General features: G+C 43.2%; 1 long non-coding RNA gene across 2 annotated transcripts; it reads left to right on the top strand.

Moving 5' to 3' along the window:
- The first annotated feature begins 625 nt into the window (after positions 1-625).
- Positions 626-23,425, top strand: LOC139075223 (uncharacterized). Of its 2 annotated transcripts, XR_011527410.1 has the most exons (5): positions 626-779; positions 11,475-11,683; positions 12,212-12,276; positions 18,709-20,023; positions 22,164-23,425. It is a non-coding gene; the product is annotated as an uncharacterized lncRNA (long non-coding RNA). The 2 variants fall into 2 exon arrangements; XR_011526322.1 differs by lacking the exon at positions 18,709-20,023 and having other exon boundaries at positions 639-779; positions 22,164-22,510.
- The last annotated feature ends 1,308 nt before the right edge of the window (positions 23,426-24,733 follow it).

Genomic DNA, 24,733 nt, shown 5'->3' with positions numbered 1-24,733 from the left:
GGGCTGCAGAGGCACCTGCTGGACCCAGGGGCTGGAAGGGGGTCCCCATTTGTGAAAGGGGGCTGGCAAAGCTGCTGCTGATGGGAACCTTCATGGCTGCATCTCCTGTGAAGCTAGGGCCTGAGGAAGAAAAATCGGATCCCAGCCCTGTGCCCAGAACTGAGCCAGGCTCTGGTGGGCACACTGACCTGCTGGGACCCAGGAAGCCGAGTGCAGACTACAGACAAGCTACTGTACTGGGCGGAGAGCAGGGGAGGAACAGAGCACTCTTTTCTCTCTCAGGATCCATAAACACAAAGTTCCAGGAAACACTTGCAGAAACCTAGCGCTGAGAAAAGCAGACAACACAATCGTTAAAGTGGAGATGCATTTGCTCCAGATGAAACAAGAACAACAGAATTACACGAAAAAGACCTTAAAATAAGTGTGTTTAGAATCCTCAATATGCAAAGAAAAAATAATACCTAATTTTAGAAGACAAGAAATTATGAAACAAAAAGGAAAACTTCAAAGGAGACTAAGCAGCCACAAAAAAAAAAGAACCACTTGGAAATCTTGATGACATCACGGACAGAGGGAAGCCCTCCACAGCAACAGAAGAAGCCTGAGCATAATGGGGACAATCGCCAAAGTTCTGAGAGCAAACGTGGGTCAACTGATGGAAAAATAGATATTTTCAGAAAAGCAAAGGCTAAACATTTGCCACTCAAAGCCCCTCACTGAAAGGTCTGCTAGATGTCTGTCTTCAGCAAGAATTAAAGCAAGCTCCGAGAGAAGAGGTGGGCTCAAGAAATATTGATAAAATACTTGGTAAACTTAACTAATTATTGACATTGAGAAATAATACTTAATTACGTGAATTTGGTATGATGAACTCAACCTTGGAAAACCTTACAGAGAAGGTAAGGGAGGGGACAGGAAGTTAGCTGTTGGATCCTTAACATGCTGAAATCCTAGCCTTGTTCAGGAGCCAGATGGAGATATGAAATAACTCCACATTCATGTTCACATAATTTTTAAATAAACTCTAAACAGTTAGTGATAACCACAGAACCAGGAGGGCAATCTGTAACTTCCAAACCAGCAGAGAAAAATACAAAGGATAGAGAAAAAATCTGAAACCCCTCAGAGAAAATAGAAAGGAGAAAACACACAAAGACAAACGTTAAAAAAAAGGACCCAAGAAGTACGACAGTCATAATCCTAAATGTGTCCATTACTGCAAAGAATAGAATAAACTCACATATTAAAATCAGAACATCAGCCAGATTAAAATATAAATACATATATGCTTCTTAAAAGATATACAACAAAAACAGAATGAATCAAAAATATTTTTAGTAAAGAAATGGAAAAATGCATCTCAGGGAAATACCAACTGAAAGAAAATTGTTTAGTGAGATAGAAAATATAAAAATTGAAGGTAAAAAGAGAGACCTTTTGTTATGATAAGAATAATCAATAAAGAAGATATTTCAATCAATTTAATTAGAAAACTATGATAAAACACATTTTGAAAACTAAAAGATTCATTAAACAAACCATAGTTTAAGGAGGAAATCACACTGCAGCAATGAAAATTATAAAATATTTGGAATGAGACCCTGGACTCTAGTACGTACAAATATTTGTGGGATGTATCTAAAGCAGTAATTGGAGGCAAATTTATAGTCTTAAATACATTTATTTAGAAGAAAGAAATATTGAAATAAATAAAAAAATAGAATAAAGGAATAGTAACACCAAGAGCAAATGTAACTGAAATAAAGTAAACAGATCTGAAGATGGCTCTTTAAAAAGACTAATTAATTAGAAAAAAACAAGCAGCAGCAACAAAAACTCCAACAAGAATAAACAAGAGGAAAAAACTGCAAAAAATAAAGATATCAAGAACAGAAAGGAGGCTTAAGTACACACACAAAATATTCTGAACAATGCAATGTGAGTAAATTTGAAAAGTTGGATGAAATGCACAACGTTCTAGAAAATGTTTACCAATACATTAAAAAAATATATTTCGTTAGTAAAATGCAGAAAAATCTGAATAAACCTATACCACTAAATAAATTGAATTGTTAGTAAACATCTAATGCTGCAAAAGACACTCTCCTGGATAGTTTTAGAAGCAAAGATAGCCTTACGGCTGAATTTTTCCAAACCTTCGAGAACAGATAATCCCCATTTTATACAGTCATAAGGACTAGAAAACAATCAAACATGAACTCAACTCAGGTTTTTTCCAGGAGTGCAAAATTGGTGATACGTCTATAAATGTATATGCCACATTAACAAATTAGCAGAAAAAAAATACTTTATATGTGATCATTACGGTGGATTCAGAAAAGCACTGAATAAAACCACTACTCATGTTAAGCAAATAACTCTGAACTAACAAGAAGTAGAAGGAAACTTTGACCTAATCAAAAAGATCATCCGCAAATACACAGCAAGCATAATTCTCAATGGCAACTTATTATAAACACTTCCCTTACTATCAGTTATGAGGAAAGGATACCCCAGACCCTGAGCACCGTGCTGGATGCCTTAGTCAATGCAATCCAAATAAACTAGTTTTAAAATGTAAGGAATAATCTAAAGGCTATTATTTGCAGATAGCATTATCTGCTCAAAATGGTAATTCAAAGGAGAAATCAGTGAGTAATAATCGTGAAAATCATTCATAATCTAATAAATGTGAGTCAATACAAAACACTATCTTGTATATCAGATTGGCAAATATTTTAACAGAAGAATCAGTGGTTATAAGTGAACCAGAGATGGTATTCTAGTACTCTCTCAGTAGGCACTTAAATTGGCATGACTTTTCTGGAAAGAAATTGTAAATACATATTTATTTTTATTTCTATATGTCAATGGAGATATAGACTTTCTGAGATAATGGGTATGATATTGACATCTTAATGCCTGGGTGCTGATGTCCTGGCATGTTAGTAAGCACTTAGCAAACACTTGTTCAATGAATAAAAGAAACATGCACAGACTATTCTTATGTTTAGGATACACTTGCTGCTTCTGTTTCAAATACCTTCCCAGTGTGTCACTAATATTTTACGATGTTGTTGACAGTAGTTAATTCTTTCAAGGTCAGGCACCTGGAGAGTGAAGGAGATGGGTTCCAGACCAGGTATGTCTGAGAGCAAAGCCCATGCCCTCATCCAGGACACTTCGTTAGATATAAGGATGTGGGATTGATGTGGCCAGACAGGCAGGCAGGGACCAGGTAGAGCATGAAGGTTCTTAATGCCCTCAGCTATGGAGTTGTGCTCTCTTTAATAACTCTTCCAGGTGAAGGAAAGAGGCAGCAATAGAATCGGCTTGTACCGGTAGGGGAGGGCGCCAGGAAGCCCTTTGAATTTAACAGTTTTACACAGGGGATAACATGATCCCATCCCTGTGTTTAGGGGGAGGGAGGGATGCATAGGTGGAGTATGGAGGATTTTTAAGGCAGGGAAACTATTCTGTATGATGCTGTAATGGTGGATACGATACGTGCCGTTATATATTTGTCCAAACCCGTAGAATGTACAACACCGTGAGGAAACCCTAAGGTAAGCCACGGCCTTTAGTTAATCATAACGTGTCACCACTGGTTCATCCTCTCTAACAAAGGTGCCACATTAACACAAGACGTTACCCATAGGATCTAGGGGGTGGGGCCAGCCTGAGAGAGTGTATGCAAACTCTGTACTTTTTTTCATTTTTCCATAAACCTAAAACTTTTCTTAAAAAACAAAATCTAGTAATAACAATACAAAAGGTCATTCTGGTGATAAAAGAGAGGCTGATGGAGGAGTGGTGGCGGAGGCACTGCAGGCGTCCTCATCTCGGATGCTGGAGGCCCCCAAGCAAGCCTCGACCTCTTGCAGAGGGCCACCGTCCTCCCCACTTCTGTGGGCTGCACTGGGGACGGGGGCAGGCAGGAGCCAGCAGCTTCTTCCTGGTGCTTTGTCTGGGGAATTATGGTGGGTTGCTGAGACTCAAGGAAGCCCCTGAGAGCTGCCAGCACACGGGAGGGGACTCCTTGCCAGGCTTGGCTCTCAACTAACCTTCCTCACTGTGAGGGCTACCTGGGGAGGCCGGTATATCCGCGTTCTGAATACAAACGCCAGAAGCACAGCTTTGTATGTGACCTACACCCTGGGAGAATGGAACCAAGATGATTTTGATAAGGACCTGCTGCGGCTTTGATGAGAGGGAGCATCCCACAGCATACAAGTGGAGCTGCACCCTAGCTGCTTAAAGAAATGAAAGGGCCTCAGAGTCCCGCAACCTGGGCTGTCTCCTGCTGCCAGATATAAAAACCTCCTTTAACAGGCATCCTCAGTCTTCCAGACATTAGGAAGAACAGGAATACTGAGTTCCAGGAGTTCAGTTTCCCGTTGAGTCTCCTTCTCAGCCAGCTGTGACTCACAAGGCCATAGCAGACCACCTCACAGGACCCGCTGGCCCCGGGTTTCTGCCGCCTCGCTCCAACTCTCCCCAAAGACTACATTGGAAGACTTTCCATTACAGTTGTTTATACTAAAAAAAAAAAAAAAAGCAGAAGTGAGTGGTATTTGTACATTACATGTCATTCATTATTCCAAATGTAATTTTAATCAGTTTGACATGAAAGCATCTTAATATTCTCAATAATGGCAGTGGTAACTTTAAATATTAAAATCTACATTAGGAATTCCCCTGCCTATGTAAAAACTGTAGTATTTGCATTATGGCTTGTGAATTTGACCCAGTCTATACTTTCTGAGTTCAATTTTAGATGATCCTGGCCCTGCTTCCTAAGCCCACAACAAATGCCAGGGAGATTGCTGGTAAACAGGCCCTAAAACATCAAAATTAAATGTTCCTAATTATCAACTTTAAGCAAATCCTCATCATGCAGTGGGGGTGACTGCTCACCACGTGTTTGTGACACCCAGAGAAGGCTTTTAGGACACACAGCATTACCATAATTTTTTCGACTGGGGTTCTCATAGGACATCAGATGAAGTCCCTACCCTTAATTTTAATTGCATAGGCTGCATTCTTAATTAAAAACTGTACAAATGGATTTTATGCCATGCCAAAAGAAATCCAAGTTCATTAGTTATAAAACCTTTTAAAAATTGATGCAAATATGGGAATTCCTTAAAAGTTTGAACTCAAAGTCCTCATTTTATGTTGAGCTGCTTTTAATCTAGAGAATAATGAAGTCAACATAAATTAAGGGGTTTTTTCCTTTTTTTTTCGGTTGCTTTCTGTCTTTCTGATTTTACATGTTTCCTTATAGAATGAGATTAATTTTAAATTCAAATTCTTTGGAGATTTGCAGGGGGGAGTCCTTATTGACCTTTCTCCCTGGGTTTCACAAATGAAAGCGCATAAGTCCTTTAATAATTTCGCTTATTAAGGCACAATTACATCATCTTCAATGACAATAGAAATCAAACCTGCCAACCTCCAGAATTAAGACGAGCCTTCTCTAAATGCACAAGTTCCTTATTCTTGTAAATTCATCATTTTCTAATTTAAATAATTTTACTCCAAAATGTTATCAAAGCCACTCCTGCAGTTTTGTAAGCTTTAAACAGCCAGACTCAAAGGGACTGCACGACCCTTTTCTCCTGTTTTGTGTTTTGCCAAGCAGAGCACCTTGCACATGGAGAACAGTCCATGATGACACGCACTTGTTGAACATGTGGGTGCTGGGTCCCACTGAGCTGATCTCTTACAGACAGAAGAAATTTGGGTGGTTGGGAGTGTGGAAGTTAGTTATGACTAAATCACAGCCCAGTGTTTCTCTGAAAAAAATAGCTGTACAATATTTGTTACAGCAAAAAAAGAAAATGTTCGTCTCTACCTCGCATAGAGCTGAGCTGTCCCATATGCTAGTCACTGGTCATGTGTGGCTATTTAAGTTTAAATTAGTTAAAAGTAAATGCAATTTAAAATTTGATTTCTCAGTCATACCAGCCACATTTCTAATGTCAATTGCCACACCAGCAATGCAGAAAGTTCTGCTGGGCAGCGTCCATGTGGGACGCTTTCCTACATATATGTACTCCCCATTCTTATCTGTCTCTGGACCTTGGCTCAGGTCATTTCCACCTGACTCTTGACAAAATTCAAAAACTTAAAAATCATTCAGCTCCTTAGAAGTGTGCCTCTCCCATGCAGCCACCTCTGGCCTTGCCCTTCCCTTCTCTCAGCCCTTTGCCTGAGCCTGTTCCACAGCCCTGCCCCTGGCAGGATACAGGCTCCTTGGGAGCAGGCTCTCCCTCCACTTCCCCAGCCATCCCAAGACACTTAATGGAGTGGGGGCTTCCATAAAACATCTGCTGTGTGAGGGTCGTGAATCTTGTTTACATTTTTGCAAGCTGATTTCCCCCCATTACACAAGAGTGGACTATGTCAGCCACATCAGGATGCTGTAGGTGTGACCCATGTGTAACAAATAACAGCTGGCCCTACTTTTGTGATGAAAATGCTTCACAGCCCCTCCCAGGTTGATGGGAAGGCTGGGTGCTCCAACCAGCCCAGCACTTTCCTCTCCAGAAGGTCCTAAAATGTTAATGTGATGTTCATGCCATCTAAGGGCAAGTGTCCAATGATCACACCTCTGACCTATCCAAGGATGAGTTTCATTACTATTTCAGGAAAAATGAAAGAATTGGAAAGTTTTGGTCAAAGACTAAAAATCGGAGTGAAGTTATGGTCCCAGTGGGTAACTAGTGCAACCTGTGCCATTTTCTCTTCCCATGCTGCTAGAGTCTCAAAGAGATTGCCACACGTATCAGTCAGGCATTGCCGCAGAACAAATTGCCCCAACGCTTAGCATAAAATGACAATTTCTTATGCCTCATGCATCTATGGCTCAGTGAGCAGTTCAGCTGTTCTGGGCAGGCTTGGCTAATCTTGCCTGGGCTCGCTCATGTATCTGCAGGCAGCTGGCAGGTGGGCTGAGATGGCCTCAGCTGGGATGACTCAGCTCTGTCACACAGGTTCTCTCACCTTCCGGGAGGCTAGCCCAGGTGCATTTTCATAGTGAAGAAGTGGAGAAAGAGTGAGCAGAAGCATGCAAGGCCTCGAGGGAATTAAGTCTCAGAACTGGCATACTGTCACTTCTGCCATGTTCTATGGGCCAACAAGAGCCACAAGGTAGCCCAGAGTCAACAGATGTGAACGTAGACCCCATTCCTTGATGGGAAGAGCTGCAAAGTCACATTGCAAAGGGCGTGGGCTCAGAGAGGAGTGAAGGATTGTGGTTCTTTCTTTTAGTATAACAGCTTTATTGAGATTTAATCCACGTACCATACAATTCACCCATTTAAAGGGTACAACTCAATGGTTTCTGGTATATTTACAGAGTTGTGCAATCATCCCCACAATCAATTGTAGCATATTTTCTTAACCCCAGAAAGAAATCCCATTCCCATTAGCAATCACTCCCATTTCCCTCCAGCTCTCCCCCGACCCTGTGTGAGGCAATCACTAATCTTCTTGCCGTCTCTACAGATATGAGGATTGTGGCTAGTTTTGCAATCCATGTATTCACACAACCTCTCCTTCTAAAGGACTGATACGAAATACGCTATTCCATGAACACCAGAGCACTGGTCTAGTTGGATCAATGATTTAATTTCCGTATCTGTTACACCCTGAGAGGTTGGGCTAATGGGTGGTGAGGCCAGAGGCTGAGTTCCACCATCAGATGTCCTAGACTTGATTTGAAACGGCCATCTTCAACCAGAACCTTGGTGAAGGAGGCCCCTGTGACTGGGAGGTTTCCTAGGCAGAGGCAATTGGCCTCAACCGGGGATGTTTTGGCTTGAAATTTCATGTAAAAGCTGCAATAACTTCTAGGTTAAGAAAAGTTCAACCATGTTTTTCTCCCATTCCCTTTTTTCCCCCCTCTGCTCTTCTCCATCTGCAAATGGAACTAGGAGTGTTGAAATGTTGCAAGTAAAAAAAAAAAGATACTCTCATGGTATTTCTGATCCAAGCAGAAGCAGAAAGTGCCAAAGGATCTCATGGGAAAACCTCTTCTCAATGATTTTCAGTTGAATTTTTACAGGCCCATGAGGTTAGGATAGTTAAACAAACTTTGGATAAATGCCGCTGGCTTTTTATTCATTTATGAACTAACCCTTCAATTCTTTTGAGGTTCAACCATCAGCACTTTCTACAGAGCCTGAAAACAAAATGTTTCAATATGATTGGAATACACAGTGTTCAGAAAATGTAATAAAATGGAAAATAAAAGCCCGGCATTTCATTTAATAGAATTATTCAAAGACTTCTTCATAAATTTTGTTTACACAGAAATTCATTTGGGTCAAGTTGAGTAAATCAGCAAATTAGCTAGGCTGGTCCCTGACTTCATTCAGCAGCCTTGCAGAATTCCACACTTTCTGCCCAGTTGGCTCAGTCTGCCTGTGGATTTCAAGTGTCTCACCATGAAGAACAGCCAGGAGAAAACTGTAAATTTGATCCTCCAAGAGAGGGGAACAGTTGAAGATTTGCACTATCGTGGATCCAACAGAGTTGCTGGAACGAAATGCGGCCTTATGAATAACGTCAAGATTGTCTCCCCAAACTTACCCCCCTCACTTTCTGCTTCAAGGGGAGGACAGCTGGAGCCAGACAAACTCAGAGACATTACATCAGGGAGAAAGAGGGAGCGGGGAGAGAGACAGAGAGAGAGAAGGGCCGACTCAGCACCCAGCACAGCACAGCACGTTTGTAAATGCTGCTTTCTCCAGAACTATTCAGGAGATAGAGGAGAGAAGCAAGAGAGAGGAAGGAAGAGGAGAGGTGAAGCCTTAACGCAGGCCCTTTCAGTGCTTTGTTTCAAAAGAGAAAAGAGCCAGGAAGACAGGAAAGTGAGCTGAAGGGGGAAGCCAGCCTTCTCTGCCAAACCAGCCTTTTCTCTGTAAAGCTTTTGTTTCTTCCAAGTGCCATAAAGCCTGAAAGGAAAAGAAATGAGGAGCTAGAATGTCATTCTTTTCAGATCTTTCTTTCGCTGTTGACTTTGATTTCGGACTCCCAACCTGCCTACCTTGGCTTTGCTTTCTTCGTCACCCCATTTTGGTGCCATGAATTAAATTTATCAGCCAGTAACGGGCTTGTAGTTAGCAATCCAGGTAATAGCATACACAGCGTAGGTTTGTATGGATTCCTTTACACCTTGAAAAGCAACATCTTGTCTTGGACTTCCCTATTACAAAGACTTACTGGAGACGATTTCGCAGAATCTTGGAACTGCAAGAGTCCTTGCGGACCTGCAGAGTGCAATTGCTAAGCCATGTGCCAGAAAAAAAATGCATACAATGCAAAAACCTTTTTGATTTGTCCTAGAATCATAAACTTTACCAAGAAACTTTAGACCCCTTCTAAATATATCTTGGCTCCATCCCCAGGAAGAGGAATAATAGAAAAAGGTGACTAGTTAAGGACCATGTTTTCTTTTTTACCCCTTCTCCCAAGGTTTCATTATCAAAAACAAATAAACACCTCAGTGCAAGCTGGGCCCTCATCTGTTCCTGCACTTTCTCTTCCTAACCGCCAGCCCCCTTTTCTCCCTGCAACTGCCAACCCCACAAGTCTTTGATCTTTCTAATTCACACTTGTGTTCAGATATTTGAGTACCTGTGATTTCCAGGCCTTGTGCAAGGCACTGAGGGTGCCTAGGTGAGCAAGACACAGTCCCTGTCCCCAGGCACTTCCTAGACCAACGGAGAGAAATTGCGATACTGTGTGATAAATTCTCACCGGAGGCACATACTCAAGTTTCCTGGCACGAAGAGAAGGAAAGCACTGACTTTGATGGGGAAGTCAGGATGATTTCATGCAGGGGGAGCGGTGATATTTTAACAGGATATTAAATATGATGTCAGAGTTTTCAAGGCAAAGAAATGAGAAGAAAGTGTTGCAGGAATAGGAACATAGCAGAGCAAGAGCAGAGGATGGGTCCAGGCAGCTCACACTGTGTTCAGGAGAAAGAAAGAGTCCTAAGACCAAAGCACAGTGCCTACACTGCAAAGGAGCAGAGAGCAAACCCAATGTGGCCAACTGTGAAGGGCCTTGTATACTCCGAGAAGAACTCTGAGCCTTATGTACCTTGGATGGTGCTAATGGAAGGTTGGAAGGTGGCCTGAGAAGTGGGGAGAACCAGGAGCAAGAACACCTGCCAGGGAGCTGGTGCAATTATCTAAGCAAGGAAGGGGCAGATATAAGAGGTTTCAGAGGTGAATGGGCCTGACTCGGTGACTAGTGGACTGCTGAGAAGGACTCAAAGGAAAGACTCAAAGATGCCTGAGAGGTCTAGATGACATGAGAAAGTTAATAATGATGGCATCAACCCAGGGGCAAAGAGCATGGGAAAGTGTCCGGGGCAGGGGATGAGAAAGGAAGAGAAAGAGTGACTTCAGTTTGGGTTGTCCGTAGTCAAGGTACCTGTATGACTCATCCAAGTGGAATTGCCTAAGAAGCCACTGGAAAAGCAGGAATGATTCTGAGGAAGGACTGTGGTCTGGAGAGAAATGTGGGCTTCGCAAGCATGACAAGCACAGCTGGAAGTCTTGTAAAGAATGAAATGACTCAGAAAATCCCATAAAGGAAGGGACAGAGCATATGAGGTCACACTGATGTTTAGAGGCCGTAACAGTGCTTTCTACCCCAAGGGTTCACAAATACTAACTGCCCACTTTGACCTTGACCCTGAAATGCCAGGAGAAAGCTCTAACAGCATATATATGCCACATCCACGCCTCATCTCATCAAACTTTCCAAAGTGCCACTTCTCTGTCCTCTGCTACTCGAAAGCATAAGACATGATCTCAGAAAACCGTATTCCATCAGGCAACCTACATTTATTTAATAGACATTTGCTAACTTATATGCATGAAGGATCATGACAAGATACAGATAAAAAACTGCAATAAGACACAAGCCCTGTCCCCAACCTCACTCAGCTGCCCCCTGCAAAGGGGCAAAGGTTTACACACACCAGGAGGAGATGATGGACATCAAACCAATAGATGCACTAAGTTGTTATGAGCCATTGATAAAGGTGAGCCTTCCCGGCTACACCGGTAGCTCACAGAAGAGAATGTTGAGGGTAGAGGATGAGAGAGAAAGAGGGGAAGACAGGCAGAGTTTCTCCAAAGAAGTAGGCCTTGAGCTGATCCCTGAAGGCAGGAGGAATTCAACAGGGAGAGGGAAGGAAGGAGAGTAGCCCAGGGGCCAGCAGGACCAGCCACAGAGGTGTGAAAGGCTGAGGGTCCCTTAGCTGGGCCTTAGCTGGCAGCAGGGGAGGTGGCTGGAGGTCATGGCGAGGGAAGATGCTGAGGATACACTCAGGGGCCAGACGATGGGGGGCATTTATGCCAGGATAAGGAATTTGAACTCCATCTTGTAGTTAAGGGGAAAATAACAAAACATTTGGTAAGACGGTCACATGATTGGATTTGCAGTTTCGAAAGGTCATTTTGGTGGATGATGGAGGAGGATTTGGAGAAGTCTGAAATGTAGGGAAGCAGACCAATCAGAAGGCCACTCTACCTACAGATGAGAAACAGCAATAATTTGAACTATGGGCTGGAGAGGAGAGAGAGCACAGATATTAAGAAGAGAAAGAAGAGGCAATAAGAATTGTCTGCTGGTACAGCTGTTGGCAAACAAGGTAATTAAGAGCAAAAGACACCTCTCAGTTCCAGGCTGGGGCCTGGTGGACACGGGTGTGGTTGACCAGGATGGGAGACCAAGGCAGAAAAGATACCGAAGGGAAGATGACGACAAGATTTCTAGGCAGAGGGAAGGAACTTGAGCAAAGTGATCATCAAGTTCTCTTTGGGCTATTCCACCCTTACCACCTCAGCTTCCAGACAGGGCGTTGCTGTTCCTGTTATCATTGTCATTGGCATCTCTATGTTGAGCCCTTAAATGGTAGTTTTACCGTTAAAATGTTGAAATACGAATTGTTATATTAAAAAACATATTCAAATCTTTATCTACAGAGATTAACCCATCCTCAACTTCTCTCAAATTTCCAGTAAGCATCGTACTGTAGAAAACCTACCAAACACAGCTAAATTCACTTAACAAAAAAGTAATGATCCTACATGGGTGTCTAGTCAGACTATTTCACCAATCCATGAGGGAACCCAAATTCCTCTCAGTCTACTCATTGAAGTTCTCATTTCTATCATAGCATATCATCTGTCTTGCTGGTGTGAAATAATGTAATGGGCAGAAAGCACAAAATTTATGCAAATAGTAAGTACCAAATAGTCCAAAATTTTTCAGAGCATAATAATGTCTTCCAGAGATGGAATCATGGATTATCTGCAAATAATTATCCAACAAGTATTGTGTAACGGCATTACTCATCTATTTTCTGGCATTACTCATCTATTTTCTGGGATAATATCATCATTGAAAACTACCATGTGTTTTCTAAGCAAACCTACCACCTCTTTTAGTATATGCACGGAGTAAGTTTTATGACAGTTCTCTGCTCTTCCCAAAAGCCAAGCCCAATAGATGTACCCCTGAGGTAGCTCACAAAGCAGGTACCACACACGCAAAAAACACAATTGAGAAGAATTTATAATATAGTTGAATTTTTTTAAATTTAAAAAATCTATTAAAATGCACTCTTTATTGGTGTCTATGTGCCTGGTGCAGCCAATTCTACTAATGCTCTCTCCTTTTTCAAAGGACGCTGAGAAGGGAATGCATAGTAAATATAAGAGAAAACAAGGGGGTGAGTTTAGAGAAATACAGAAAAGATGAGGCAGAAATACTCCTTTGAATGCACAGCTTCAAGGCTCCCAACCAAGTCACCGCCATTCTTCAGAGCTTGAGAAAAGGCCTCAGGAGTCATTTTACCAGTTTCCTCTGCCTGGGAGTTCTGCTTCCATTTAGGATGTAGAAACCTTCAACAGATCTTTGCTCCCACTATAACAACGATTTTTTTAAAAAATTGGATAATCTATAAATCTCACATTTTCTTGAACTGATGTCACAAGGCAACTAGGTAAACTGAATTCTGAATGTTGACAAGCCTCTCCTAGGAGACATCAGACATACTAATGGTTTCACTTTTGGCAGTGCATGGGGAAAAAGAGGCAGATATCATGAACACAAGTCAGAAGAAAAAAGCTGAAATTTTAACAAACTCTTAGAGACCAAGTGTGAGTGGGCTACAATGAGGCTTTTAAATGCCTGGGAGCCCCAGATACAAAGAGAATCCACAATCCCTCACAAGGTCCTTTCCACTGGCCACTACTAGGTGCTTACGAGAAAGGCTAGGGGAGGAGAGATGACCTGTGTGAGCTCCCTTCGTTGGCACATATGCACTAAACCCCTCTTCTCAGAGTTTTCTCTCATATTAAGAAAAAGTCTTAAACCATTGAGGAAGGGACAGAAAACCCCTACCCCCACCCCAGGACACAGGCAAAGACTCACTGCCTCCCTAGAAGACATAGAGACAAAATGCAGCTTTCTCTGCCCCAAACAGGAGCCTGGAAGCCTCCCTCTGGGACAGGGGCAGGAAACTCTCCCCCAACAAAGACACTCTTAAAGATCTACAGCAAAATCCGGCTGCCAGTGGAGGAGGCAGGAACACTGAAACCCCACCTGAATGTACAGATATACACAGCCTGCCCAAGACTGAGGCTAGGCTAGGAGAGATGAGAACCAGCCCCCGATCTCACCCCAGGTCTTACACGAGGTACAAGCAACGGTAGTCGGCCACTGAAGGAATGCAGATCGTGGAGAGGGCCCCCCCAGTTTACAGAGGTGTGCAGGAACTTTTGGAAGCTAAAGCTAGAACAGGAACACTGAAGAACCCTCAGGCAGCCAGGCCCACACAAAGAACAAGACTGCGGCAGCCCACCAGAGAAGGGATTTAAGTCTGTGGTGCACTATGTATAACTATGGCAACAACAAAACCCAAATGCTACTCAGCTAGGGACTAGATTGACTCAACTCCACACAATAATGATCTGACAGAGGAAGAAGTATGCTGATTTTAAGCACAAACACACTTTACCTCAGTATCTACTATTCTTCTATACTTAATGTCCTTCTTCCAATCAAAAATCACAAAACACACACAGACAAAAGCAAGGGGAAAAAACCTTCGAGAGGTAAGATAGCCAACAGAAACAGACCCAGATTGAACCAGACGTGGGCTCTAACAGGAGGGGCTTAAAAATAACTGCAATCAATATGTTAAAGATCTAGGGTAAAAGTGGACAATTTGCATGAACAAATGCAGGGAATTCAGCTAAGTAATGGAGACTACAAAACAGAGTCAAATGAAAATGCTAGAAATAAAAAACATAATAGCAGAGTAAAAAATTCCTTCAATTGATACATTAGCAGACTAGACAGAGCACATAAAGAAAAGATAGTGAATTTGAAGCTAAATCCATAGAAATTATCCAAACTGAAAAACAAAGAGAAAAAAGAGTAGAGGCATGGACGAGAAAGAGAACAGACGTCCCAAGACATGTGGGATAATATCAAATGGTCTAACATATCTGCAAATACAATCCCAGAAGGTAAAAAAGGGAATGGGACAGAAGAAATATTTCAAGAGATTATGACCAGAATTTTCCAAAATTAATGAAAGTCAAACAAGTCACAAAACCAAAAAGCTCAAAGAACTCTGAGAAAGATAAATTAAACACACACTTTGTCAGATCATGGTTGAGCCACTAAAGAACCAAAGAGAAAATCTCGAAGACAGTCAAAGAAAATAAACGTTACACATGGAGAAACAAAGATGAGAAATATCGGAGGTTTAACGTCAGAAACTTTGAAAGCTGGCATATAACAGAGTGATATTTTTAAAATACTAAGGAATATAAAGCAAAACAAAACAAAACTGCTAACCAAGAATTTTATAGCCAGTGAAAATACCTTTCAAAGGGAAAGCAAAACAAAGAGTTTTTCTTACAAACAAAAGCTGAGCAAATTCATTGTCAGAACTGCACCATAAAAATGAAGGGACGTTCTTCAGACAGAGACAGTATGATACCGGATGGAAATTTAATTCTACACAAAGCCATGCAGAGCTCCAGAAATGGCAAAAAGAATGATAAATATAAAAGAATTTTTAAGATTTTTAATTTCTTTAAAGGATCTTTGACTGTCTAAAGCAAAGATAGTAAAAATATATTGTGGGCTTATACATAGAAAAAAATGCGTAACAACACTAGCACAATGGATGGGGGGAAGAGATGAAAGTTTACTGTTATAAGATTAGTACATTCTACCGGAAGTGGTATAATAGTATTTGAGGTGACTGATATAAGATAAAGAGGATTATTACAAACCCTAAAGCAGCCTGCAAAATGTATAAAACTATAATTAATAAGCCAATCGTGAAGATAAAAATGGAATCATAAAAAACACTCAACCCAAGAGAGGACAGAAAATGAGGAAAAGGGAAACAAAAAAAAATAGATGGGACAAATAGAAAACTAATAGCAACATGATATATTTAAACTCAACTATATTAGAAATTACATTAAATGTCAATGTTTAAATGCCAATATTAAAAGGCAGAGTTTGTCAGAATGGGCAAAAAAGCAAGAGCTGACTGTATGTTATCTCTAAGAAATTCACTTTAAATATAAAGACACATAAAAGTTAAAAGTAAGAGAATGGAAAAAGAAATGCCAGAAAACACTAATCAAAAAGCAAAAACAAAATAAAGCCGGAGAGACTATATTAATCCTGGACAAAGTAGAACTTTGGTGAAGAATGTTACCAGGGACGAAAAAAGATAGGTATTAGATAATAATGAACAGGTGACTTCATCAAGAAGGTATAACTTTACTAAATACGTATACCCTTAATAAAAGAGCCTCAAAATACATAAACAAAAACGGAGAAAACTGAAAGTAGAAATGAAAAAATCCATAATTATAGTGGGAGATTTCAACTCTAAAATATTATTAAAGAGTATTCATTCAAACTGCCCTCTCAAGAGCTCACAGCACTGTCAGAGGTGAAAGGACCCCCTCGGGTTGCGTGTGTCCAACTCTTTGGATGTGCGGGTGAAACTAAGGAGAGCCAGAGCAATGAAGCATAGGGCTCCACGTGGGCAAACGTCAGGACTCATGCACTTGCACTGAGTGCGTCTCTGGCTCCTCCAGGGCTTCTCTGGGCCTTAATAACTTTGGAAGGGATTGGCTCCAATATAGTCCTCACGTACCTTTGCTCATTTATTAATCCACTAGCACTTTTCCACTTTTCCTCACAAAATGTTGCATTTGTAGATTTTGCTCTGTACACCAAAATTTTAATAACTATTGGTTAAATGGGATGAAATAATGAATCATACATTAATCACTTTGGAATGAGTAATAATAACACATAACAGTAACTCAGACGAAATCAGAACACCACAAGGCCCTCATAGCTTCAAATTTGTCTTCAACTATCCAAGACAAATTGGCTTGACTATAGCTACACCAAGGCAGGCAGATGAGGGAGAGAGAGTGTAGGAAACTGGCCAGATTAAAATATTATTAATCGCATGATTAAAATATTATTAATAACAACAGTAATAATGGGCACTGCTGGAAAGTGCCTCTATGTCCCAGGAACTATGCTAATAATTCTGCATTGACTCCTTCAGTGCCCTGAACAGTCCTGTAGACACAAATAGCCTCGTTTTCGGGATGAAGATCATCAGGCTTGAGGATGACGTACACTGCTTGCCAGGTCGCTCAGCTGGTAAATGACAGAGTTGAGATTCAAACCCAAGTTTGCCTAAAAGAGCAAACCTCACTTGAGTTTGGTGGTTAAGAACAATGACTTTGAAGCCAAATACTTATTGAACGCTCCCTTTGCTTAAGAAACCAATTAGAAACTCTGAAAGCACGTGGGCCGACAGTGCCTTTATAGATATTCTGGTGGCAATGCAAACAGCCTCGAACTCATAAAGCCATCTCCCAGGCCCACAGTCAGAGGCCACAGGTAATTGGAAGTAGGTTACTGATGGTCATTTCAAAGGGCAAACAGATTAAAATCGACTCTCTTTCCTTCCCCAAAACAGCACTTGTTCTTAGGGATAGGAAAAAAAAATAGCCTTTAAATTGACTCCGCCATCTGTTTTGAATAATTTTGCATAATGTGAATAAGGTTTCTAATTTATCATCTCGGATTAGTATCAGAATTTTTAAAAGGAGATGCAAAGATTGAATTTAGTCCTTGTTGATCAGTGTCACACAATTCATTTTACACATAAGAGAAACTGAGGTGGGGAGATATGATTTTTCCACTATCACTTATTTATTTATTCATTCATTTATTATTTTTTCTTATTTCCCCAGGAAAGACCAGCCCCAAGCGAACATCTCCCACCAATCCTCCTCTTTTTGCTGAGGAAAATTGGCCCTAAGCTAACATCTGTGCCCATCTTCCTCTATTTTATATGTGGGATGCCTGCCATAGCATGGCTTGATAAGTGGGGTGTAGGTCTGCACCCGGGATCCAAACCTGCAAAACCTGGGCCACCTAAGTGATGCATGAGAACTTAACCACTACACCACCAGGCCGGCCTCATGTCACTTATTTATTTAGGGAATAAATGAGGCAAAAATCTAGAGTTTTTGGCCTAACAGGTATTTATAGTTACTTTTGGAAGGATTGTGGTTTGAGAGTGATGGATGCTCTAGGATATGAGCATACCAAATGCCACCCAGGAGCGGAAACAGTTGTGTCATCCACTCTAGACATTCTAGCAAGGACTGGCCGGTCACCTGGGTCATCCCAGAAGGAAGCTTCACAGTAACACCTCAGGGCATACTCTGAATCCCCCAGCTGCAAGCTGCACACACAGCCTTGCACGTGTTTCCTATCGCCAGGCGCACCAGTCCCCCCCACCGCTGCCAGCGCATTCAGAGACCTGGCCTCCAGTACCAGGAGTGATGTGGGGTTGTGAACAGTCTCGACTGTCTCTGATATATGATGTGAGGGGGAAGAAGCCTGGACAGGGGGAAAGGCTGCGAGGATTACTGAGCATTCCATTTCCAATTTCCTGACTCCCTCCTCTGGCAGTGTAGATGGGCCGGGCTTTAGATTGCTCGTGGTGGCATGTGCACGTGTGTGAGAACAGGGTGGGGGACGTCTCCTACCTAAACTGCTTATTTAGAACATCAACTCGAAACAACGCACTTAAAAACTTTAAAACTCGATTAGGTTTCTGTATATTTTTCTTTCATAATTAATACCTACATCAGTTTTGACAAAATGGGTGTTACTGGCATGGTGACACAACCTAACATAATTAATAGTATTGAATTCCAGATATCATAAATAATTATTTAGGTATTTATGCCATCTGTAACCTACACATTGAACTAGAATGACATTTTATGTGTGTTCTTTCACCTTCTAGTATTTTGATGAAGACAATATCATGAGGGAGAAAATGAATATGACCCTCATTGTCTCATGCAGCCATTAAAATGCTTCTATTTTGACAGAAGCCCATCAGCTGCATAAGGAAAATCAGATTCTAATTATTACTCCCCAAACCAGCTCTGGTAGAGGGAGCAAAAATCTCTCTTCTCTTCTTTAGCATCTTTTTTTCTTTCATGGTTCAAATTGGCACAGTCTTGGAAAGTGTGCTCACAGGAGAATTTTAATTTATTGATGCTTCTTACGCCTACTGTACATTCCCAGCTCCTATTTGAGTGTAATGGATGAAGCAGATGTTTGACACCGCAGCACCTCTTCATAACTTCACTCTTCAAAAACAGTTTTACAAGTACTTACTCGCATCGGTTCCCATTCGGCACAGGAAGCTGAGGTCATCATGAAACATGAGGCTGGGGCAGGAGCCTGAACTCATGTGCTCTGCAGCTGGGCCTCCATCTCCTGAGCACGTTAGCGATTTATGAAACAGCCATAATTTCCAGCTTATGGACAAAGAAATAAAAGTGTTGACACCATTATTGTAACATCTGTGAAGGGAAAAATATGAGCCGATTTCTAAGTGCACAAATGGTCCCGGAGTTATAAAGATTCTTTTATGCTTAATTGTATTCATTATCAGCAGTAATTATTTCTAACATGAGCAGTTTCTTCCAATTTAATGTCAACCTAAAAGGTTAAGACCTTACAATAGAGGCATTTCTACCTCATGATTTGTTGGGTCTGCAAAGTTACGCTAATTGGTAAAACAAGAATTGCTTCTGGGGGCTGGCCTGCCTCGATTTCGTCTTGTCTGGGTAAAGCAGATCTCTCTGACTATTAACTTCGCAAAGGAGTACTACTGGGCAGAGTGGAAAAGGATTTCCAGGCTTACACTAGGAGCCATATTTATGTCATCAGTGGAGGGACTGCTGAAGGTTCTGTCCCACCATCTCTATCCCAGCATCCTTGGAAGCAAGCTTTTGTAATTGCAGATGCTTGATGTTGAGTGATGCATGGAGGGAGAAGGCCCCAGAATGCTCCAGTAGTCATTTATGGATGAGAAGCTGGTCTTGCTAACTAAGGCAATGTGAGCATGTCCTCCCATGCCAACAGATAAAAGCCCCAGTGACCCAAGCTCTTCTGTTCACAATGGGCCAAGGGGACCCCAGAATGCCAGACTTCATCTAATAGGCAATCTCTTTTACCTGGTGGTTCTGTCTCCAAAGGACTGCTGCCATGGAGAGAACTAGTGGTGTAAGGGGCTGTCGGGACCACAATAATGCTGGATAAGTACCTGACAGCCCCACCGACATCTCAGCTATAGAGACATCGAATCAACGAGATCATCATTTCTGCCAACTTGACGAGAAAACAACGCTGCACCTTCAAAGGCATGAGGCCGAGCCTTTCACGGTGCAAGACAAATGACCCTCAGTGTGATCCCTGGTGCCACCTCTAACAGGAAATTATAATAATATGACAATGATTCACTTCCAGAAAGTCATTTGGATATGTGCCGATGAGGAATGTCTGCCAGGCTGCATTGCACTTGTCTTTCTTCTGCCCACCACAGCAAATTCAGGTCAGATAATTAGCACTCGTCTTTATGCCTTATGCTTTCTGAATGTCTGCAGTACTCTGAGTAGGAGGTAAAAGTTCTGAAACTTTCCATGAGGTTGTTGTTGCCATAGAAACCACTCCCTTGGAATTCTCACACTTATTCCCAGTCGGTGAACAGAAGATGTTCCAAAGCAAATAGTGAGAGTCCTAAAAGCCAGGCAGGAGGTGGGAGGGTGTGGGGAAGGTTGGGTAGTCCCTGGAAGGTGATGGTGGAGGATGGGGATATGACACTCATTCTGCCGCTTGACCGAGGAAGGGACTTGGACCCCACACGCCTGTCCTTGTGATGTGTCAATCAGGGAGCTCCACACCCAGCCTCAGAGCGGCAGTATGAGCTTGTGTCTGCACTAACCTCTTACTAACTCCTTTCTCTGAACCAACTAGCTGCTCTACCTTGGGCAAGCCGTGTCTGATCTCTGGGCTTTGGTGTCTGCATCTCTTCATAAATGAAGACTTCCGGCTGGCTGTTACCTAAGGTCTCTTTCCACTCTAGGGTATTATGAGGCAGCTGCAAAATGGAATGGCGGAAGTTCTGGTTGAGGGCTTGTTGGCTTAGAGTCTTCTCTTAGAGTGGGCCAAGCTGAGCTCTCCAAAGAGGTCAGACTTGAAGGTGCCCCGTCTACAGAAAGAGCCTTGCAGGGGTGACAGGACCAGGTCTTTCTTCAGATCTCAGAGGGAGCGGGTTATTGTGACTGTCTTTAGTTGGTCTTGCCAGAAATCATTATCAGTAAATATTCCATTTGTCTTCAAATCATTTGCAATAATATTGCGAAGAATAGGGACAGCGGGCAGAGATGAGGACTCTTCAGGTCTTGTATCTAGCTTGAGAGGGGGTTTGGTGAGTACGACTTCTCTACTCCTTCAGATGAGGAGACAGAGGTTCAGAGAAGTCAAATAGCAGTGAGCCGCCACGACAAGACATGTACTTGAGGCATTCCATCCCACGCCACTGGTTCTGTCCAATTTAAGCCTCTGTTTCAACTCCTCTCAATTTGAGAGGAAAAAACACCTACTCAGTTCTCAGGCACTGTATTCCACTGCTAGGAGAATCCTAAGGATTTGAACTTGAACCTTGGCCCCTCTTGGCTAGTGGGGAATACGTTGCAAACAATGGATTGCCATCCTGAGGAGGTGTGAAAGTGTGTTAAACTTTTAAGAAACAGTCTTGCTAGGGCAAACTTAAAGAGTAAGTCTTCGAATCTGCCCTCCAGGCTGGGGAGGGAGGCAGGGTGAATGGCAGTCTACAGGGAAGGAACAAAGCAGGAAAAGGAGGAGAAAAGGGAAAACTCTCTCAGAGGAGGGGGAACGGAGCAGTTCCTGCCCGTCTGCAAATCCTCAAGGAGGAGCGGGAGACTCAGGCCGGCGGGCAGATGTTGACTTAGAGACAATTCACTCCGTGGGGGAGTTCTGGGTCCTCCCTCCCAACGCAACGTGGGTGGCCATTTGTGCATCCTCTGAGTCAGGTGTACCCGGAATTTCACAAGCGCCAAGAGGATGATGGTTTGAACATGAAAGGCTATTCCTCCTTGAACAGTTTTTAAAAGTCTAACTTCAAAATTTCAGCGTGTGCGTGGGAGGTGAGGGGAACGGGAGAGAAAGGACAGGAGAGGCTGCAGGGTCTGAGGCAAGCAAAAAGGCCCTAAAATATGCATACGCCGCACACCCACTGGAGTGCTTTTTCCTGAATTTAACGTTAATTTATACTACAATTGTGCCAGAGTATACAACAAATGTCTGAGGCTATTTGGTTTTTGTTTCTGATTTTTCAAGTTCTAACTAGTTCATTCATATTTGGGAACAAAGCATCCACGTTTTAAAACTGATTTAACAATATATGCTGCTACAAACCAATTTAGAATTCAGACCCCTCCATTCCAGACTGAAAGAAAATACTGACGTCTGCCAGGAGCAATCGGTGGAGACAAGAATGAGGTTTTATTTTTTGGTTTTGTTTTGTTTTTTTTTAAAACACAGTAGGAAATGATTTTAAGCAAAATTCCCAGGAATATCATTTGGGGCAAAGACAATCGAATGCTTAATGAACTCTATTCCCGAGCCTGCTATTTTTATCCCCCGTTTGTCTTCTCGGCTTTCATCTCCAGGAGCAGGCGGTGGCGGGTGCAGCAGCTGCAGAGTCCGACGCAGGGGCAGTGCTTGGAGCTTCAGAAGGAAGGCAGGCGTCCTTAGATTTGCAGCTTGGTGGCATCGTTTCCCCCACCACCCAGAGGCACTTCTGGGCTGGCACGGGGACAGACGCAGAGACATCTCGAGCTGCGCTCTAAGAAATATCTTCCAATTCCTTGGCAGGTTGCTAATAAACCTTCGCAGCAGGAAGGTGGCCATGTCTGGAACCTGGAAACGTGTTTGCAAGAAACTCTCATAGAGTCATCAAGGTCAAAGTTGATCTTCCTGTTATTAAACTTGGATGAGAATGTTCCTGTGGACTTTGGCAGCAAGTCCATATTCTTTATTTAAATGGAATAGTAGGAAGAAAAGGTGAGGGCACACCTTCAATAAACCTGGGCCAGCAAGGATGCTGCCAAGGAGGGCAGGGGCCCTGACCAAGCAACGCTTCTCTCCTCTCTGTGGAAGAGCTCTTTTCTGGGGCGCCTTCAAGAAGTTCAGCTTTGACAAAGCAGTGGGGCAACTGGTCCCTTGGGTCACATGGCAGCTACACCACATGCCACTGACCACATGTCAGAGACCTGATAGCTTGGGGACAGACCTTGCCTCCCCTTCTCCTTGTTTGTGTGTGTGGCTGTGGTTGGTGGCATCATATCTTTGTCTGAGGGCTGCTGTTGCTGGCCAGCAGGGTCCCAACTCCACTAGCCACAGGACTAAGGGGTCATCTTGCAAACGTACCATTTCCTGAGTCCCCCATGTTCCTTTCCTGGGAAAGTTTTTGGGTGCATTATTCACACAGTGAGCCATGAGCCCCAGGAGGGCTCCCCCTGAAAGCATATACAGTCACAAGGGCTTTATTCTCTAAGTCAAGGAGGCTCTTATTGGTTCTAGCAAAGTCGACTCCCGCAAGCTGTGAAACCCCCGCAGCATTTATCATCTGCCTGCGATGGCTGTTTCCAGCGTCAGGCTCTCCGTGGGACACGCTCAGGTGGTTTGTTTTTCCACTGAAGCTGTGGCCGGCTTTCTCCGCAGTGGGCCTCAGCTCTGCCCATCACGGGGCCTCCTTATTTTCTTCACCATATTGAAAAGGCATTTTCTAAATTTGTAATGTTTTAGACACGTTATGGTCTTAGGATTGGATTGTAAAGTCTGCATGGAGGAGAGTCTGGCCTGCCCCTCAACTCTGGCCCCATGTCCTTAAGGAATTGATGAATGCAAATACTATACTTTTATATTTTTACAGCTGCCTGTATTTTCTCATTTGATTCTCATAACTCTGGGAAGTAAGGCAAGGGTTATTATTCCCATTTCTCAGATAAGGAGGTGGAGGCCAAGGAAAGGGAAATGACACACACAACCACGCAATTTTGCAACAGGGACCGGAACTCAGGGGTCTGATTCGGAGCGCAGCCATAGTCCTCTCCAGGCCCCTTCCCCATCCTGCGTCTGCACACCCCCAATGTGAACAGTTACACCGCCTCTGCCAGCCCTGGGACCCAAACACTGCTTCTCCTAACTCGTCATCCATCTTCCAGGCAGGGGACCCAAAAGGGGAGAGATGAATGAGGAGCTCAGGAGCACTGAAATCAGATGCACAATTCTAAGTCTGTTTTGTTTCTCTCAGGGTCATTGTTTCTTTGGGTCATCCCTGAATCTTCAGTCAAGTATGTCGATGCTGCATGCTAAGGCTTGTGTGCCCCGAGAGGCCAGTGGATGCACGCACAGCCTGCAGCAGCAGAAAGCGCCTGTTGGGATGGGGGCAGGAGTGAGGAGTGAAAGGTGGACAGGGGTGTCAGAGCCCCTGGGAACCCAGAAGTCCTCAGGGAGGCTGCAGGATTTCACGAAGGACTCAGTCCAGATTGTTTTGACTTAGAGCAAAGAGAGATTCAAGGAGGCTTGACATCTTGGGACCGTTGGGTGACCTTGGTCAGACTTGGCAGTTTGAACGTCACCCTCTGGGTTCCCCTGTGGGCAACAGAGATCCCTAAAGGGCTATGGCAACGTGGTGGTTGCGCATTCAGATATGAGTTTAGGGCCTCTCCCTCTGGCAAAGGGAGAAGGGGAAAATAGGTGAGGTGTCAGGGATAGATCCAGAAGGAAGGGAAGACCAAGAGTGAAAGCGCAAGTTGCTAAAGCTGGGACTGCAGGCCAGGGCAGGAGGGCCCGATTTGAGACTTCACAGGGGAGGAATCCATGAATGTGGAAGTCTACGAGGAAGGGATGCAGTGAGAGGGCGATAGAAGAGTTTCTGGTTTGGGGAGTTGGGCTGGGCCTGCTCTCCACAGCCTGGAGAGGAGGGTTGCAGGAGAAACAGAATTTACTGGGATATTATGAGGCAGGGAGGAACGTGTGCTAGTGGAAAGGAGACACAGGCCGGGCCTTTGAAACCCAGCCTGGAGATGCTCACCGAACGTCTGAGGGCAGAAGGCGGTTGGATATTTGGATCTGGAGCCCAGGCCTCGACATGGGTCTGGTGTTTCCCTCCTCACTAAAGATGAGGCAGCAGATGAGGCCCCAGGCGGAGTGCAGAGGGAGCAGAGGGGAGAGT

Source organism: Equus przewalskii, chromosome 1, assembly GCF_037783145.1.
Source record: "Equus przewalskii isolate Varuska chromosome 1, EquPr2, whole genome shotgun sequence".
Classification (NCBI taxonomy): domain Eukaryota; kingdom Metazoa; phylum Chordata; class Mammalia; order Perissodactyla; family Equidae; genus Equus; species Equus przewalskii.
This window is presented reverse-complemented; position numbering and strand designations above follow the sequence as displayed.